We start from the raw sequence: 18,036 nt of genomic DNA, 5'->3' as shown, positions 1-18,036 counted from the left end.
CTTACAGTGAGGCCTCTGTGTTAGAAGCTGGCCTGGCACTCACAGCTAGACCACGGTGTCCTCCTGCTGGACACAGTCAGTGCCACAGAACACCAGCAACTTGGGAAATGGCACTCAGTCAGATCAAGATAAAGACAGGACCATATGATGGTTTTGTCTAAGCATAGACAAAAGCAATGTAACTGTACAATCCAGAAAATACTGAACATCCTCCTCCTTTGGCAAATATGGGTGACCACTGCTTCTCCATGAATTACAGTGTTAGCCTCACTCTGGTCGGTCTACCCCGTAGAGCAGATATACTGAGACGCCCAACTGTAGAATTGTGACAGCCCCCTAGCCAGCATGAAACTTCCTTCCCTGGGTGCTCCACGAATCACCCAACCAAAGTCCAAATCCTTTCTACTCACTCTTTCCTAGATACCCCTGGGTTCTCCCTCCTGCAATGAATAACAAACCGAACTTGTTCAACCCCAGTGTGTTTCTGGTGGTCTCTAGCTGGAGCGCATCAATATTGCTTTCTAAATAATGTTTGCTAACTTTTTTTCTTGTTTATTTTTGTCCCACAAGTTTCTTTAGACACTTTTTCTTCCTTATTGTCCCCAACCCACAAAAAGTTAATACCACGAATGTGCTCAATATCTGTTTAACCTTGTTCAATTCCTGCAAAGGACTAGCTTTTTCTTTTGAAAGAAGCTTTTTCTATTGAACAAGGTACATAACCACATACACATCTATGCTTTATAAATACAAAGAGTAAGATTCCCCCCAGTGTGGGTGCGCATACACACACACACACATACACACATACACACACAAATTATCACATGGTTTAGATAAATTACATAAGGGAAGAAAAGATGTTGGAGACTCCACTATGATGTTTAAAAAAAAACCCATATACCTCTTAGCAACATACCCGTTTAACACTCTAATATAATAGTTAATATTTTTTAGAGCTTCCCATATAACAGGCACTGCTCTTATGCAGTGCATTGATTTTTTTGCATCACTTTATCCCTCCAAAAACTTTTGTGTGTTTGGTACTAGATTTATCCTCATTTCAAAGTTGAGGAAACTGAAGCACAAATAAGTTAAGTATCATGCCCAAGGTCACAGGGTTCATAAACAGCAGAGACACTGCAAGACTGGACCTCAGAACCAAGAGATTATACTCTTAACCTTGAGGATAGGCTGTCTCACACTCAACCACAGTACTGATAAACACAAGAACAGATAAGCAAATACATGTTGTGATTTTCATGATAGTACCTCTAAACATTTATGAACAAGGCAGTAAAAAATTATGAACATAGGGTAAGACCTAAAAATAGGATGTCTGTTAAATATAAAAGCATTTTGGTGGAAACATCTCAGGGAAATTTTTTGCATTGTTTTGCACAATTGCCAAATGTTTCAGAAAACTAATCTCATTCTTATTGTGTATCTGCTTAACTAGAAATATGCCCTGGTTAACAAAAGGAGGAAGGGAGTTCACCAAAAGAGCAGGATATGCATTCTTCTCAAGTATACATGGATCACATACTGGGCCACAAAAAGAGCCTCAATAAATTTAAGAAGATTGAATTTGTGTCAAGCATCTTTTCAGACCACAATAGTATGAAACTACAAAGAAATTACACAAAGAAAACAAAAAATCCTACAAACACATGGAAACTAAACAACATGCTTCTGAATAATCAATGGATCAGTGACCATGTTGAAACAGAGATCAAGCAATATATGGAGACAAATGGAAACAACTCAATAGCCCAAAATCTGTGGGATGCAGCAAAGGCAGTTCTAAGAGGAAAGTACATAGCAATACAGGCTTACCTCAAGAAACAAGAACAATCCTAAATAAGCAGTCTAAGCTCACAATTAAAGAAACTAGGAAAAGAAGAACAAATGAAGCACAAAATCAGTAGAAGGAGAGACATAATAAAGATCAAAGCAGAAATAAAATTGAGAAGGATAAAACAATAGAAAGAATCAATGAAACCAGGAGCTAGTTCTTTGAGAAAATAAATAAAATAGATTAACCCTTAGCCATACTTACCAAGAAAAAAAGACTGTACACACATAAACAGAATCAGAAATGAAAAAGGAATAATCATAATGGACACCACAGAAATACAAAGAATTATTAGAGATTATGAAAAATTATATGCCAATAAATTGGACACCCTAGAAAAAATGTACAACTTTCTAGAAAAATACAACCTTCTAAGACTGACCCAGGAAGAAATAGAATATTTGAACAGACCAGTTACCAGCAATGAAATTGAACTGGTAACCCAAAAACTAACTAAGAACAAAAGTCCTGACACAGATGGCTTCATGGCAGAATTTTATCAAACATTTAAAGAAGAGATAATATACAGTCTTCTTATAGTATTCCAAATAGAAGAGGAGGGAATACTTCCAAACTCATTCCATGAGGCTGACATCACTCTATTACCAAAACCAGGCAAAGTCACCACAAGAAAAGAAAATTATACACCAGTATCCCCGATGAACACAGATGCAAAAATCCTCAACAAAATAATAGCAAACCAAATTCAAAAATACATCAAAAAGATCATCTATCATGACTAAGTGGGATTTATTCCAGGGATGCAAGGATGGTACAATATTCATAAATCAATCAGTATCATACATATCAATGAAAAGGACAAAAATCACATAATCATCTCAATAGATGCTGAAAAAGCATTTGACAAAGTTCAACATCCATTCATGATAAAAACTCTCAACAAAATGGGTATAGAGGGCAAGTACCTCAACATAATAAAGGAATATATAACAAACCCACAGCTAACATCATACTTAATAGCGAAAAGTTGAAAGCTTTTCCTCTAACATCAGGAACAAGACAAGGATGCCCACTCTCACCACTTCTATTCCACAGTACTGGAGGTCCTAGCAGCAATCAGACAACACAGAGAGATAAAAGGTATCCAGATTAGTAAGGAAGAAGTTAAACTGTCACGGTTTGCGGATGACATGATATTGACATAAAAAAAAACTAAAGAATCCACCCCCAAACTACTAGAACTAATAAGTGAATTCAGTGAAGTTGCAAGATATAAAATTAATACACAGAAATCTGTTGCATTCCTATATACTAATGATGAGCTAAGAGAAAGAGAAATCAGGAAAACAATTCCATTCATAATTGCATCAAAAAGAATGAAATACCTAGGAATAAATCTAACCAAGGAGGTGAAAGACCTGTACTCTGAAAACTACAAGACACTCATGAGAGAAATTAAAGAAGATACCAATAAATGGAAATATATCTCATGCTCATGGATAGGAAGAATTAATATTGTCAAAATGGCCATCTTGCCTAAAGCCATCTATAGATTCAATGCAATCCCAATCAAAACACAAACAGCATTCTTTGACGAACTAGAACAAATAGTTATAAAATTCATATGGAACTACAAAAGACTCCAAACAGCCAAAACAATCCTGAGAAAGAAGAACAAAGCTGGAGGGATTATGCTCCCCAACTTCAAGCTCTACTACAAAGCAATAGTAATCAAAACAATTTGGTACTAGCACAAGAACAGACCCATAGATGAATGGAACAGAATAGAGAGCCCAGAAACAAACTCACATGTATATGGTCAATTAATGTATGATAAAGGATCCATGAATATACAATGGGGAAAAGACAGCCTCTTCAACAACTGATGTTGGCAAAACTAAACAACTACATATAAGAGAATGAAACAGGATTATTGTCTAAATCCGTACATAAAAGTAAACTTGAAATGGATCAAAGACCTGAATATAAGTCATGAAATCACAAAACTCTTAGAAGAAAACATAGGCAAAAATCTCTTGAATACAAACATGAGCAACTTTTTCCTGAAGACATCTCCTCAGGCAAGGGAAACAAAATAAAAAATGAACAAGTGGGACTACATCAAACTAAAAAGCTTCTGTATAGCAAAGGACACTGTCAGCAGAACAAAAGTCATCCTACAGTATGGGAGAATATATTTGTAAATGATTTAACCAATAAGGGGTTAACACCCAAAATATATAAAGAACTCAGACACCTCAACACCAAAAAAGTAAGTAATCTGATTAAAAAATGGGCAGAGGACATGAACAGACACTTCTCCAAAGAAGAAATACAGATGGCCAAGAGGCACAAGAGGCACATGAAAAGATGCTCCACGTCACTAATCATCAGAGAAATGAAAATTAAAACCACAACGAGATATCATCTCATACCAGTTACGATGGCTAACATCCAAAAGACAAGAAACAACAAATGCTGGCAAGGATGCAGAGAAAGGGGTACAAACCCTCCTACACTGTTGGTGGGAATGTAAATTGGCTCAACAGTTGTAGAAATCAATATGGAGGCTCCTCAGAAAACTAAAAATAGAAATTCCATTTGACCCAGTAATTCCACTCCTAGGAATTTACCCAAAGAAATCAAGATCTCTGATTCAAAAAGACATATGCATCCCTATGCTAACAGCTGCACTATTTACAATAGCCAAGATACGGAAGCAACCTAAGTGTCCATCAATGGATGAATGGATAAAAAAGAGGTGGTACATATACACAATGGTGTATTCAGCCATAAAAAGATAAGATATCCTTCCATTTGCAACAACATGGATGGATCTAGAGTATATTATGCTCAGTGAAATTGGCCAGGCAGAAAGAGACAAGTACCAAATGATTTCATTCATTTGTGGAGTATAAAAATAAATCAAAGCAGAACAAACAGAATAGCAGTGGAGTTACAGACACTGAGAAGGGACAAGTGGTTACCAAAGGGGAGGGGTTGGAGGGTGGGTGGGGAGGGACAAGGGGATTAAGGGACACTGTAATTCACAATCACAATACAGGTAGGTCACAGGGATGGTAGTACAGCACAGAGAATACAATGAATGACTCTATAATGTCTTACTATGTGATGGACAGTGACCACACTGGAGGGGGTGAGCACTTGATAATATGAGAAGTTGAACCACTGTGTTGTGTTGTAGTCATAGGATTATATATCAATGATACTTTAATAAAATCAAAAAAAGAAAAGGAGGGAGGGAGGGAGGGAGAAAAGGTTAGGTGGAATTTTTTTCCCTAAAAATTAGGAATTAAAAAGTGACAATGACATCATATGACTACCAGGGATGGTAAAGCCCTGCTTCCCCACACTGGCCATCAGGGGTCACTGTACCCAGCGTTGCTGCCGTGCATGACGAAGCCAAGGCTGCCTTTCCTGTCCTCCCCACGTGTCACCACGTTTTCTATGTCTTCAGAGCTGCCTTCTCATGGAAGAAACCAGATTCACGCTCTTCATCTTTTTGTTTCCAACACTGCCAGAGAACTCAAGATCCTTAAAAAAAAAAGGGGAGGTCAAGGGATCACCTCCCAGGGTTTCTGCTCAAGTTATAGCCTCTAGTTAAGCTGATTTTGCACAATCGGGTAGAGAAGGAAAATGGTCGGAGCATCTGCTGTTTTGTTAAAAATGTGGTTAAAGACATTAACAAAAGTGACATTACCAGCTGTTCTAATGTCAAGCAGCTTAGCTAAACTGTTTTTTATCAAATGACAACATATGACACCCAAATCAATTCCAAACCAATAACACATTGTTACTTGTAAAACAGAGTGAATGAGAGTGAGAGGAAGAGCTGTTAATTAAAATACAAATTCAAATTTCTACTGGAGTAGGACCAATGAACAGTGTACACTGATAATTCTCACAAGAATTTTTACCTCTATTTTAAACAAAACAAAAGACCACCATCCATTCTACATTCTGACACAGAAACAACGGATGTCCTTTCTAACGTGCTTGCAATGACAAAAAGATACAACAGTGAGTTTCTGGCTGGTTAAATTCTAACTTGGCTTCCGCCCTTGAGCCACATACATCCTAAGGAATGTGACAATCAAGAGAGACTGTCTTGTGTGGCTATGTTTAGCAATTCTATTTTTATCTGCCCATCATTTTTAATTATTGGGCCATTAAAAAGTGGCAGATCAGTAGTATTGCCAACTGTGTTGTCCTTATGGCTGGAAAGTCTGTGGCAGGTGATACAGTGAACATCCTCCCCATATTCATCACAGCACTTGTAAAAGCAAAACTGCCTGCCACAGTCATGGCCACTCCTGAATAAATGTTTAATTATTTTGCCCGGGACCAGGTAGGACCTGTGTTGTGTCCAGTGCTTGAAGTCTGTGGGCATTTCATATGCACAATTATTAACAATGCATTCCCAGATACCGAGGCCTGAGCTGAGACCTGCTTCCGTAAGCACTGCCGTGGCTCAGGCAACAGGAAAGACCACACTTCCAAGGGCATCATTACTCCTGGAAGGAGAACAAGAAGAACAAAAGGGCATGCTTTGGGGAAGGGAAACTTGCCAGCAACAGAAGGTGCACGGCACGCGGAGAGAGTTCCAAGACAGGTAACTCAGGAGGGACCTCCATTAAGAAAAACAGGCCAGAACCAATAGCAGAGGCCGAAATAAGCGAACAGTTGTGTGTACCTATTTCTACTAAATAGAAAGAAGACAGGGCTGAAAATCACAGTTGGCATATGGAGACACACAAAGAGGAGGCACCTGGGAAAATCAGTGTGCATCAGGCTTGGTCACCCCTGCTTCCCTGCAGATGTCACTGTGTTAGTCCGGGGGGGGAGACATTCATCCCTTCAATCGGCACAAATGGGATGCACATCTCTGCTGAGAATGGAGTAAAGGCCACACTGACAGCAAGCCTAATGCTGGAAAGAACTTTGAACAGCAAAGCTTCAAACGAGCAAATTTCCACAGGGCAAGCATTCGGAGGAGGATACGAAAGAGTAAGAGGCCCTAAGAAAGGGCGAGAGCCCAGCTCTGTGAAGACACAGAAGGAGGGGCAGAAGGACCTCTTCAAGCTCATTGAAACCCTGTTTCTACAGGGAAGAAAAGCTTACATGAAGGCACTGGATTTTAAATTTCCAATTGAAGAAATATCATGTGCACTATTTTTTTAAATTGGTTCATTGCTTTCTAGCAGTTTCCAGGTAGATCTCTGAATTTTACTTTTGAAACTAATTCTTACACTTTCTATAGCCACCTATCTGATTAAATCCTCTGTGACTTGGGGGAGAGAATTTGGACCACACATCAGAAGCAGTGGTCAGTGATGAATATTCACATTTGCCAATTTAATCCTGAATTCATCTATTCACTCATTCATTTAACCAATTGGAGCTTGCAGTTCAGACTCAGTTTCCCTAAATATTTAAAAACTAGAATGACTATGGGATTCCTGTGAATGGGGAACCTGCTTACCCTCCCTGATAGTGCTAAGTTGTTGAGCTTTATAGCTGTCACATGCCCTGCTGCAGGGCACAGGTACGATTTGATTTTGCCCTAACACTAAATTTATGAGATGTGCTTCATATGTCCCCTCTGTATCGACGGGGAATTTTCTAAAAAGAAATGGCAATCAGTATGTCAGGAGGGGAATCCAGGAATGCCTCAGAGCCAGGGCCGTGAGCCAGTATGCTGTATTCTTCCCTATAGATTTCTAAACCATACTTCACAAGTAAATCCCTAAACTCGAATGTCCTCCTGTGGCTTCCCTAGGTCCTGGGAGACCTGAATTATGTTGGGGCTTTTCAACTAAGGTAAATATCTCACCCTTAAGACCCAGTAACATCTTTCCTATGAGGGAAGGACTTGAGCTCACAACAACCCATCCATAGGGCAGGGCCCAGAGTGCTAAAAAGAAAACAAACAAACAAACACTGTAATAAAGAGAATTCCAGTTTCTTATGCAGTTCCCTTGGTTTTGGCTGAGATCCTGTGCCTGGGTCAGGACTGAAGACAAGAGTGGAAAGTCCTGCAGGAGACACAGGACGGGCACTGTCTCCTGCTCTTCACGTTGGTTCTGCAAGGTGAGCATTATCCTCCTGACATGGAGGCCTGGGCAGGCCCAGCTGCATGGGAACAGAGCTGGGACTCAGGCCCAGATTCATCAAGCTCCAAAATGCATGCTCTTTTCTGTGACAAGTCCTACAACATCGCCTCCGAAGGTAGGTGGGTATCTACCTTTGCCCACCAGAGTTCCTAAACTCACCTTAGATTTCATCCCATGTTAGAAGCCTTCAAGACCTTGGGGGGCCTAAAGGGACCTCTCCCCCGTGCACATGCCAGTCGGCTCTCGCCATGTCCACTATTCTCCAGCCACGGTGGCATCTTTCAGTTCCTCCAAGACCTCTGTCCCCTCCGTGTGCATGTGTCTCCTGTCTAGGACTCCTCCCCACCTGTCTGCACCACCTCAGTCCCTCCTGCCCATCCTTCCCAACTCCCTCAAGGGAGCCTCCTTGCTGGGCCGGGCGGGGTCAGTTCCCACCCTCCTGAGCCTAACTGCCCAGCCTAAGCACAACTGCCATCTGGGGCCAGGTAATTCATTGGTGTGGAGTCTAGCCTGGGCATTGCAGAATGTTAGCGACATCGATCAGATCCTAGAAGCGTCCACCTCTCAGTTGTGGCACCCAAGGACATCTCCAAACATCACCAAATGACCTGGAAGGTGAAGTCATTCCTGGCTGAGACTCATTGGGGTATAGCCTTTGGAACCACCTTCCTTACCTTCAGAGCGCTGGCCCTGACGCATCAATCTGTGCGTGCATATGTATTATTTGATCATTTCACTCATGAGCCCATGAGGCAGGGATGCTGTCCCGAACACCCGGCGCTCAGGTGCAATGCCTGGCTCACAGCAGGATTCCAAGAGAAACAAACACCTTTTGAATTTGTACCTACAAAGGGCTTGGTCAGATAGCACATTTTTAAGTCAGTACCTAATGGGAGAATGATGAAGCCTCTATGAACAAGAAAAATAACGTCACCGTAGGGGCTCTGGGGAGACTGATTGCTGGGTAGGGCGGACATTAACCAAACCACCAGCACATCAGGAAAACTTCCTGCTTAAGGACAAGGACAGGGCTTTTTAACAGTGGCCCTAACAGCACACAAGGACACCAGTGTGACATCCCAGCACAATGGCAGCGGGGGTCCTAATTAAAAGACCATCCCATTATTTGGCAAGTCTTGCCACACAGCCGCGGCGCTGCTAGGATGCGGCACGTGGTGCCAGCCTGGAAATACACACCGTGACCGGCCTTCTGCGCCCAGCTGCACCGGCCCATGTTTCCCGGAAGGAAACTGGAAAATAATGTAACCTCAGCTGACAGGTTTATTAAGACACAGAAGACATTACAAAGGCCCTTTTGACATTATAATCTCTAACTCAGTCAGGGGGAGATGCCGACTTGCCATCGTTATTGAAAGTAATTGGCAAAAAAAAAAAGGGAAGAGAGAGAGAGAGGAGAGAATGCTCCTGTAAAGCTGTCAAGTTAATTATTTGGGCTACAGGTATGCTCGGTGGTCTTGACTCACCACCTACTGGGGGCCTTGCCAGCACTGAGTTGGGGTCCTTCTGCTGCCCCATTCCCACCCCGACTCTGGGGCTGTTGCTTCTAAAGCTACAAGGGTGCATTTAAGGCCAACTTCTGTCTTTGCCAAGCTTTCTCTTTGCCCAGGTACATTTTTATGCTGGTCCAGCTCTTCCTCTGTCCCCTCTTGCTGGGTCCCTTTGGCATGTCACACTGCAGTTTCCCAAGCAGACAGTCCAGATAAATAACAACCAAGTCGTGTGAAATGCTGCACAGCATTGCAGCACAGAAGCAAGTTTTCATTCAGACTGAATCCCAGTCCTTAGGAAGTTTCGGCCACCAATCCGAAACCCAAATACAGGCATGAGTCAGGCGGATAATCTAAACGAGTTAAGTAAACCAGATGGGAATAAAAGGGAGTGAGGAACGCTACAAAAGGCAGAGGTGGCAGACCAGGGGCTCAGTGTTACCAGGAAAAACCCCCTCTGCCAGAGAAGCTGGCGATGCTCAGGACCTGGGATGCGGCTCACCAGGCAGAGCACACAATCAAGTAGAACTGACTGACTGAATGAATTTCCAGGCCCTGGGCTCAACACCACAACACTTTTGGGTATTCACCGACTCCCCGAGAGCCTCGCATCACTGGTGCCTTCAGTACCACTGCCGTTTGGAAAGTGCTGAACCTACTCAGGAATTTATAAATGGGAACCAAGGGTGAGTCTGAGCCACTGATGCATGGAGAGGACACCATTAATGTCACTTCCAGAAATGCAGAATTCATACAGCCCATTGTCATAAGTGATTTTATTTCTGCCTTGTTAGAGGCTGGCATGATTTAGCGTAGCTTGGAAGAGCAAAATATTTTGCAAGAGGCTTGGTAACCTGTCAGATCTACAAAATGAAGACTAAAGATATGAAATGACATTAAAATGATACCTATCTTTTTCGAAATAAGAAAAGAAAAGCACTCTCCTATCTCCTTTCTACTTAAAGAAATTCATTCCTCCACCCCCACTTGGCATGCAAGAGAACTAAATTATGAGGACGTATGTACACTCAGAAACTACAGAATGTGTGCTACTGGTAGAAAACCCAAAGAGTCCAGAAGAATATAGTAGATGCTGCTCCTCAGAGATCTCCTCGGTGAACAACTTCAGGGGGGTAGGGGTGTGTGAGTGTGTGTGTGTGACATAAACAGGATACTACCTGACTACCCTTTTCCCGCAGTATCTTGGGCATCTTTCCATGTCCAGGAATATATATCCACTCTGTTCTTTTTATCTACTGCTCAGTCAGTAAAATGTACAACACACTTTGCAAGTACAGAAGGTCAGTTTATCTCAATACTCATCATGGAAATGCTTCTGTAATGTGGGCTCTTATTTTTCCAATATGATGATGCTTCAACAAATCAGCAGAATCAACAGAAGGGGCAGACATTGGTTTCTGTTACAAGGATCCAGTTTTACTTAATTTGGTTTAAAACATGATTTAGAAATACCTGAGCATGAGGTAATAAGGAGAGACACATCCCAGAGGGCTGTGAGGAGTGGCCAACGCATTTCTGAGGCAGCATGTGGGAAATGAGTCACAAATCCATACGGTTCAGACAGGCTAATTATTCCCAGGTACAAGTTAAATACTTTCTATCAATTATATAAGAATTGAAAATATACTCATCTTCAGTTGCTGTTTCAAGCTTTCAGTGATACTGCCCTCAGGATAAATATCAAACCCATGTTCGGTGCCTGCGTGGGAAGCACTGGGTACGCCCTGCCTATGGCCTGTCTCACCGAATCCTCACACCTGCCTGACAGGAAGGTTGTATTGTCCCCAGGCAAAGATGCAAAGGTACACAGAGACTGGTAAACAGCAAAACTGAAATCCGAGCACTCAGCCTCCAGGGCTGGATTCTATGCCTCGCACATATCTCTTAAAATGTCAGCGACTTAGGGACAGAAATAATGGTGAGGCCTTCACGTCTTGAGTTCTACCCCAACGTAAAGACAAAAATGGCATTTTTGTTTTATCTTTGCCTAATTAGCTTTCTGCTTTATTTGGGGGTGCTCAAGGCAGCGCCTCCCCAACCTACACACATTGAAAAGGAAGAGCAGGAAGGAAGGACCTTTGGCAACTGTTTGTACCTGTCTCCCAAGAGGCGGGAGGTCAGCCTTGTCAGCGTAGCCTGGAGCCCTGCCACTCAATGAGTGCCCCTTTGAGTCCAGTCACTGCTCCTCCCATTCGCTGACCACATCCCTACAATGGGAGTCGGTCCTCCTGCCTGGGAAGCACCCCCAGTCGCTCCTGTGGAGAGCCCTCACTTCTGCTAGACTGCTGCTCAACTGGCCCCTTCCCGTTCTTTCTAAAAGCGCACCCACTCATCACTCCTGTCCCCAAAGTTGCTCTGTGTTATTTTTACCATTTATGAATACTGGTAGCACATGCATTCAAGTGTTTGGGGACTACCTCCTAGAAGCCCTATGGTATCCCCAGCCCCTGAAACACCGCGACTATGGGCTTAACAGGTCTATGCTGAATGACAGAATAAACCGTGTGCCACTCTGTGTAGTACACCTCTTTGATGTGTTCTAGTAGACAATCTCCAATCAGTGTCTGTATCTCTGTGTATAAAAACATATGTGTGTGTATACATAGATACATACATATGTACATATTTGCCTTTGCTGTTTAGATGCTTACTACTAATAGATGAGACTCAGTAATGGCTAACAGGTAATCCAGCCAAAATAAGCCACTTGAATGAAAGGCACAGGACCCATAAGGGCACTTGGCCACTGCAGTAGTTGTGAAGAAGGCCAGGAAGTGATTGCCTTGTGAGGAACAATTTTGTGTCCCTTTGTGAATGAACTGTGCAGTCTTTATGAACTTCATGGAAAATCCATTTTTCTCCTGTCGCATATTAAGCCACGAAAATAGAGAATGGCTCAGAGTCCAACTCTAGCTATTAACATTTACAGAAGTTTAAATTTGTCATCAAGTCTTTCTGAGCTGATTAGAAAGGAATTACTTTCTCACTGTGGTCCCAGAGGCTCCAAAAATTCCTACTCAGTACTCATTGATGTTCAGGTGGGGGCCCGAAAATAAACACTTGAAAGAATCCCATTGGAAGAATGAATGAGTCAAAAGACTGACAGGTTTCATCTCTCCAGAGAGATATCTTCCACCCCTCATCTATGCCTGTTGGGCTGATACAATTAACCCAACACATGGAGCATATTTTACCCTTCATTTTCAAGTACGTTGTCTATTAACAGTTTGCATGAGCACTCTGATTATGCAAGGCTCTCGTCGATGGATCCCTGCCAATACCAACCAGCAAGCTAATGGCCTGTGCTTGCCAGCTCCAAGGTGAAGGTCCACTCTTGGGCATATCTCCCCAGGACTCAAACAACAGTCCCCTCTGCAAGTGATCTTAGAGCAGCAGATGTCTACTAGCTTGCTGCCCAAGGCTGTCCCAGCTCAGGGTGGGGGGACTGAGGGAGGAGGAAAGAAACTCTAATTCATAGTGGTTTAGAATACTGACTTCACTCCCAAGGAAGATAAAATAAAAAGGAAGAGCCTTGTTTTTGAAAGGTTAGATTGGGAACATTATCCTGCATTTCATCAATGTCAGCTTTTCTAGGCTGGGTGACAGTATATATCCTGTGACTTATCAATGGTACCACACAGTGCCGCTAAGAGGTTGAAGGTTATTTCTGTAACAATTGATATCCTTTCTGCCATGGCAGTCGAGTCTGCACATCCTGGGTAAAAGAGCCACACACCCCAGCAGACATCAAACCCTGCACACTGACTTGGCATCTGGGGCTGCATGATGCTATTCACTGCCCACCTTCAAGCCCCTCCAGGAGCACATGAAACATGGCTGCAGGGTTCTTTGAACGCAGGGTAAATTTGCCTGGGTGACCTATATTATCTCTAGCTTCACTTCAGCCAAATAAGAAAACTGCTTTGGGTCAGCGTACTTCCTCAGCTAATGGAAAAAGTGCCCAAATGATGTGGACCAGATTCCTGGGAAAACGTGCAGATCACACAGGACACGGCTACCCACCAATGTATTTTCCACAGTGGTTACATCATTCTATATTTTCTACCAGCTATGTGGCAAAGGTCCCATTTTCTCTATACCCTCATGAACTTGTATTGCTATCTATTGTTTTCATTATAACCATCCTAGTGGGTTTTGATGTGTACCTCTCTAATGGCTAATTATGCTAAGCATCTTTTCATGTTTGTTCACCATTTGTGTATCTTCTTGGGAGAAATATCTATTTTAAGTCCTTTGCCTATTTGGGTTGTTGGTCTTCCTACTTTTGTGTTGTATGTATTGTGGATACAAGACTCTTGTCAGATATGTGATTTGTAACTACTTTCTCTCATTATGGACACTGTGTTTCACTTTCTTGATGGCGTCTTGTGAAGCATGAAAGTTTTTAATTGTAATAAAGTCCAATTTATCTACTTTTGTTTTTGATGAAGATGTCCCCCCTGTTTTCCTGTAAAAGGTGCTTGATTTCAGCTGTAATATTTGAGTCCTTGATCCATTTTGAGTTAATTTTTGCCTGTGGCATCAGGCATCAAAGTCCATGCTTTTAACCACTAACCTACTGAAAGAAGCTTCTCCCAGACCTGAAGAAAAAGTTCTCTTTTGAAAATGAAAATGGAAAAAAACAAAATTAGCTCTATGTAGAAGCAGCCTAGATCTGTACAAAAGTGGGAGAAACATTCTAGTTCCTCCTAGAAAGAAGTAGGAGCTCAGGGTCTATGCACTGGTGGTGAGGGTTATAGGCAGTCAACAGACACGTTCCATGTGAGAGGCAGTATGTGCGAATGTTTTAGATTACTTGCAAATATAAAGTGAGAAATTTTCACATAAAGATGCAGACTTCCTGCTTTCTTTTGGAATATTAGAAATTCTGGCCACAGTTTGCTGGAGCTAAGGAGGAAGAAGGGTGCTCTGAACTCCTGGAGGAATAGTCTTCTTAGTTTGTTCTCGAGTCTGCAGGCCTACTTAATTGATTTGCGTCACCCAACAGGCCCCTGTCCACATTTGGGTTGCAGCCTCTACCTATAAAGAAAGTCAGATAATGTAGCCTCATCAGTCTTATAGATCCCTGTCTGAAGAATGACAGTCATAGGAAGAAAAATCAAACAGTCAAAGCTGGAGGCCTCTATGGGTAGGCCCATGAGACAGTAAATGATGCAGGTGTGATGGGTTGGTAGCACTCCCCACTAGGAGTACTGTGCCACTGTGCCCACCGAGAGCCTGTAACGAGGCTGTGTCTGCCACTCTCCTTTATTTGACCACTGACTCCTCCTCCACATCTCAGCACAGATTTTAATTCTTCCAGGATGCCCCCCGAATCCACCACACCTAGATTAAGCCGATCTCCTACATCCTACTGCAACATTGTTCCAGCACCAACTACATACTTTGCAAGGCCCAGTACAAAATGAAAATGTGGGATCTCTTGCTCAAATTATTAAGAATCTGGAGACAGTGGCAGCAGGGCATTTAAGCCAAACCAGGGACCCTGAGCAGCTGCACAGTTTGCAGGCCTGTAGAACAGACCTGCGTTTTCCTCCTCCTTCACAGTACTCACTTCCCTTTACTGTCATTGCTTCTTCTCACCTCTGAATCACCCTAGCAGAAAACACAGTGCCTGGCATATAGTAAACTTAAAGAAATATGAGTTGACTGACTGAATGAAAGGATGGGCATAAAGGACGATTAAATCACCATAAAATTCTGAGCTACTGTTCTAACTTCCATTGTGAGCAGCTCTACAAATGCTCCTTCAAATTTTATCTTCTGTAACAATGACACTATGTCAACCTATCCACAGAGCTTAGCAATGTTAACACCACATGTTAATAAAATCCCAGTCTTTTCCCACAGAGCTAGATATGTATTAACATGAAGCTTTAGAATCTAGATAATCAGAGCACAGTACACTGAATGCCTACGGACTGAAATTATGCAAAGCTAAGCTAGACACATTGCTGTAATGAACATAAATCTAATGTTACCTGAGTGCCTGAAGAGGAGAATATGAAATTTTGAGTAGGGTCAGCTTCCTTCTATAAACCTGGAAATGATCACTGGGTTCTGAGTCTTTGCTATGGGGCACCTCAGTGTCTGATATAATAACATAATTAGACATTAGCTCTCCTTAGTCATAATACCTTAGAAGTAGGAAGATGCAGGCAGGAGAGGGGAAAAGGTAATGCTAACCAGAAAGACCAAATTATTTTTACTCATTAGTACTGCTCTTTGGAAGGTCTAAATAATAGTACTGGCAACATTACAAAGCACACCTCAAAAGCAAGAGGCCAAACAGCAAACACAAACTTAGCAGCTTATTTTACATATTCCACAAAGGATAATATGGATAAGAAATGTACAGTTTTCCAGAGTCAACAGGGTGAAACCTATACCTCCTTAGGGCATCACTAAATGCTGAAAGGAGTTCTTCAAGCTTGGATTTAAGGACATTAGTTAATAACACGAAAATATATTACTCAATGATAAAGGTAAATATATAGTAAGAATCAGAATACTTTAATACTGTAATATGGTGGTGTGTTAACCACTTTAGTAAAAAGGTTAAAGGACAAATGTATTAAAAATTACTATATCTACAATGATATTAATGAATTCAGAATATAAAAAGAGGTAAATACTGATATCAAAAACATGAAAGGAAGAGAGAAAAGGGTAGAGTTTTTGCATACAATTGAAGTTAAGCTGTTATCAGGATAAAAGTAGACTTATATGTGTAAGATGTTTTATACAAGTTTCAAGGTGACAATGAAGCAAAAACCTATAGTAGATACACAAAAGATAAAAAGAAGGGAATGAACACGTATCACTACAGAAAATTATCAATTCACAAAGGAAGACAGGAAGAGAGGAAGAAAGGAACAAGAAAATTACAAAAGAAGCAAAAACCAATTAATAAGATGACATTAGTACAAAACAAATTATAGTAAATGTAAGAAGATTAAGATCAGACCAAGTGTCTCTTCCCACCACAATGGTATGAAATTAGAAATTAACAAGAGAAAAACTTGGTTCTTAGAGGGGAGTTTATAGTGATAAATGCATATATTAAGATAATACAAAGATATCAAATAAATAATCTAACTTTACACCTCAAGGAACTGGAAAAAGATCAAATGATGCACTTAGCAGAAGGAAGGAAAAAATGAAGATCAGAACAGAAATAAATGAAATAAAGACCTGGACAACAATAGAAGGATCAAGGAAACCAAGAGCTGATTTTTTAAAAATAAAAACAAAATTGACATACCTTTCACTAGACTAAGAAAAAAAGAAAACTCAAACTAAGAAATGAAAGAAGAAACATTAAAATGAATTAACAGAAATACAGACGATCATAAAAGACCACTATGAACAATTACATGGCAACAAACCAGAAAGCCTGGAGTAAATGGATCAACTCCTAGAAACATACAACCCACCCAGACTGAATCACAAAGAAATAGAAAATGTGAGCAGATCGATAATAAGTCAGGAAACTGAGTCAGTAATCATAAAACCTCACAACAGAGCCAATCCCAGGACCAGATGGCTTCCCTGATGCATTCTATCAAACTCAAAGGAGACTTCATTACAATCCTTTACAAACTCTTCAAAAAAATTGAAGAGGAGGGACCACTCCCCAGCACATCCCACAAGGCCAGCATTATCCTGATACCAAATCCAGAGAAGAACACCGCAAGAAAGAAAACTACAGACTGATATCCGTGATGCATACAAATGCCAGGATCCTCAACAATATGCTAGCAAACCAAATTCAACAACACACTGCAAGTATCACCCACCATAAGCATGTGGGCTTTATCCCTGGAATACATCCATGTGTCACTGGAAGTCCTGTGGTGGCCTTCGATGTCAGGCCACACAATCTGTTCTTTGGAAATGGGAACCCCTCATGACTACGGAACACTTTCTCTCATTCCTCCAACTGGGGGAAAGAGGTCATGGAAAGGAAGTGGGGGGCAGAGCAGGGAGTAAGGCAGAGAACCCACAGGAGAAGACCAGAAACAGGAAAGAGAAGAAAAAAATAAAACAGGAAAAGGAAAACAAAATGCACACATGGAGAAGGGATGCTCCCAGGGAAAAAAAAAATTATGAAAAATCAGAAGGGAGACAGCATGCCCAAGGAGGTCGCCAGGACCTTTGCAAACTTATGTGCAAAAATCACAGATTATATTACAAATTATACCCATGCTGCCTAGGACCTAGAAATGCTATACATAAAACTAAATACTTGCTGTTAATTATAAAGAGGGGAGGGAGAAGTGGGTCAGGAGAATGATACAATAAGCCAAGGCCCAAACAAAACAAAGCTAGGCAAATGTGACCTAGAATTTGATGGCAGCAAGTTACTTAATGCAGAGAAAATGAAAATGTCAGGCAAACGTACTAGCGCAGCCAGCTGAGGCAAAACTCAGCATATTGACACAGATACTGGCAGCTCAGAGGAATTTCTTATAATCAATTTCCCCGTAATACTGTGGCTTCAAATTAAAGGACAAAAGAAAACAAAACCTGAAGT

At 41.5% G+C, this 18,036-nt stretch overlaps 1 protein-coding gene across 25 annotated transcripts in view; it reads right to left on the bottom strand.

Moving 5' to 3' along the window:
- FHIT (fragile histidine triad diadenosine triphosphatase) overlaps positions 1-18,036 on the bottom strand; it is a 1,315,417-nt gene that overhangs the window by 376,164 nt on the left and 921,217 nt on the right. The gene's annotated exons all lie outside the window — the stretch shown is intronic.

The sequence above is a fragment of the Manis pentadactyla genome, chromosome 1 (assembly GCF_030020395.1).
Source record: "Manis pentadactyla isolate mManPen7 chromosome 1, mManPen7.hap1, whole genome shotgun sequence".
NCBI classification, from domain to species: domain Eukaryota; kingdom Metazoa; phylum Chordata; class Mammalia; order Pholidota; family Manidae; genus Manis; species Manis pentadactyla.
The sequence above is the reverse complement of the archived record's forward strand: the minus strand, read 5'-3'. Positions and strand labels throughout refer to the sequence as shown.